Raw genomic sequence first — 3,192 nt, forward strand, 5'->3', positions numbered from 1 at the left:
GAAGGAGTTAAGACTACACGGCGAACAAGCTGAACGCTTTCTTAAAAGAATTAACCAAAAAAAAATAAAAATCATGAAAACAAAAGAATTAACCAAAAAAATTTGTTTTCATATTAAAAAAAAAATTCAAAGCATACTTTTCAAAACCAAGAAAAATTAAAATTAAAATGCTAAAAATCTTGGTTTATAAATTAAAAAGGTTTTGGTACCCAAACACTATTGGTGCTGAAAAATTTAGGGACGTGACCCTTATCATTTAAGTTCAAAGCCCTTGGGTTATGAACCCTCTTGGGCACATTTGGTACACGAACACGGTCAAAATAAAAATTATATAAATGACCCTTCCGGTTGTAATAAGTGCAATGAAAGGGTTGAAATGATTTGTGTTGACCAAACGGTTGTGCACGGGACCTATTTGCAAAAGTAATTTGTTCTTTAAATTATTTTACAAACGAGAAACTTCATAAAACAAAGGTGGTCTTTTTGGAACATTTTACAAAATAGGAGCTTTTTGCACGTCAAAACAAAATTTACCAAGATGTCCAAACCTACCACAAACATCATATTTAAAAACATGTGGTCTACTAGAAATATTTGGCAAATTGGAATTCTTTTTCAAATCAATGCAAAACTTTGCCAAATAGCCAAATCGATCACATAGATCACATTTATACAATGAGCATGCTTATGATGAACTTTATGAGTGTGCATGTACATGTGTGTGATGGTGAAGCTTGATGAGATATACAAGAAGAATTAATATGAGCCTTAGTGGGTTTATATGCATCATAGCAAAATCTAGCAAGATGACCTTTACGACCGCAATTTGTGCATTTGTAGACTTTGCTATACGTGTGTGCATGATGTACAAGATGTTTAGATGTTTTAGAATGAGACTTAGCACACATGTCCATAAGCTTTTTGTTATTAACAATACATATTATAAGGGTTGAATCTAAAGATGATATGCGATCCCTAACATGATTCAACTCATCATTATGCATACAAGTATTGTTATTAGAAGTAGAAAAAACAAAATCATTTACAAGAATATCCAATTATTTTCTACTAGCTTCTACTTCTAAAATAGCATTATTTTTATCATGAGTCAAGTTAGCAATATCCAATATCAAATTATTATTTTCTAAATTTATCATATCATTGTTTTCTTTAAGAGCAACATTTTCTTGAGTAATGATATCAAATTTGGAAGCTAACTTCTCATGATCGGATTTTAAATCTTCATACTTACTTTTTAAATCTAAAAAGATATGATGCAAATTGTTGTAGGCATGCAATAATTTTTCAGAAGCACAAACAAGTTCATAACTAGATATATCATTATTGGATTCGAACTCGCTTACCACACTAGGGTTATCCCCTAGTGGATGTGTGCATGATGCTCCTTTAGAACTTGAATCGGAATCTCTCAAAGCTTGTTGGATCGCCTCCAAGTCACCATGATATACCTCGATATGTTTCCATAATGTATATGCATTATCAAAACAACCAAATTTGTTAGAAATAAATGTATCAAAGCGTTAAGCAAGAATTCTAACAAAAGCTTGTTCAAAACAAACATTCTTTTATCATTTGTGCTCCAAATAGATTTATCTAATTTGGGCACAACATGTGCACTATCAATGATTTCCCATAAATTAAAATATCTAGATCTAACAAATATTTTAAATCTAGAACACCATTGGGCATAAGAAAAAGTATTGAAAGATGAGCAATATTAGGATCATAGCCTAAACAAGGTGCATAATGCATGTCCATAAAGTATATATGTGCAAGAAAGATATAAATGAAATCAAAACAAGATTAGCAATATAAGATAACTTGGATCTTTAACTCAATGCAATTAAACCTTAAATCAAAGAGCACCAAGCTCTGATACCAATTGTTAGACCCTAATGCCACTAGAAAAAAACCCTAGAGGATGGTTGAATAGGGTTTATGCTAATCTAATCCAATTTAATGCCAACAAAAACTAATTAACAGGTTATCCTAGTAAATTAGATATGCAACAAGATATATATGCAAGGATATACAAATAAGGGTAAGTAAACTATAAACAAATACAAATAATATAGTGGATAAATTAGACAATGAAAGAATAACAATAAAGATAAACAAAATATAAGTGCACAAGCCAAACTCAAACACACAAGAAATGATCACGGAGTTCGGACCTTCCGTCCTACGTCTCCGCTAAATCCACTACATAACCGAGTTTTCGATGCTAACCCGAAAAACATTTACACCTCCACACTCGGTTTTCTAGCTCACCAAAAACTCTACAATCTCATACTCTTGTAATCACGCTCTACACCCTCTAAGTGTTGGTCTCTAACCCGCGTCTCCCTCAAGTACTCGGATTTACAACCTCTCCCTAGGCTTTACTACCGATGCCACTCCTCTTGGGATGACCTCGTCTCTCACCACACACTCCTCTCGGTGTACAAGTTTGTTACAAAAGTGTATCCTCATAATGAAGCTCAATAACAATAATTTGTTCTCAGAATGGATGAGAACACAATGAAAGCTCACTATCTAAGTCACAAACCCACAACCCCAAATAATACTATGTATGCAAATACAATAAGCTCAATGGTTGTGTGTGAACAAAGAGAAAATCAAATATAAAAATAATACTATGTATGCAAATACAATAAGCTCAATGGTTGTGTGTGAACAAAGAGAAAATCAAATATAAACTCAATGTAAACACTAGAATGGTTGTGTGTGAACAAAGAGAAAATCAAATATAAACTCAATGTAAACACTAGCTTAATGAAGATGATAAACAAGAAATAATTAATACAAAGCTAGTATTGAATTAGAAATTCTTCTCTGAAAAACAAGATAGAGAGATGTGAAATTGAAGCCCAAAACACCAAAGGATGATCTTCTCCTCTTGTGAAACTTTTTTCACTTGAAAACTAAACTTTAAACACACTTAAAACAAACTAAAATACTTGTAAACTTGTTTTAAAACTCTCATAAACATCCATGAGAAACAATAAAATTTGAGGGCGTTTTATAGCCTCTTAAACCATCCAAAAACCCCCCAAAACCCACAAAAACAAAAACTAGCCGTTATAGGCTGAAAAGACCAAAATACTCTAAACTCCAGCATTCTTGAAATTTATGTATATGTCTTTGTAAAATCAATTAAAAATAGTAAAT

The sequence above is a fragment of the Asparagus officinalis genome, chromosome 1 (assembly GCF_001876935.1).
Source record: "Asparagus officinalis chromosome 1, Aspof.V1, whole genome shotgun sequence".
In the NCBI taxonomy this organism is placed as follows: Eukaryota; Viridiplantae; Streptophyta; class Magnoliopsida; order Asparagales; family Asparagaceae; genus Asparagus; species Asparagus officinalis.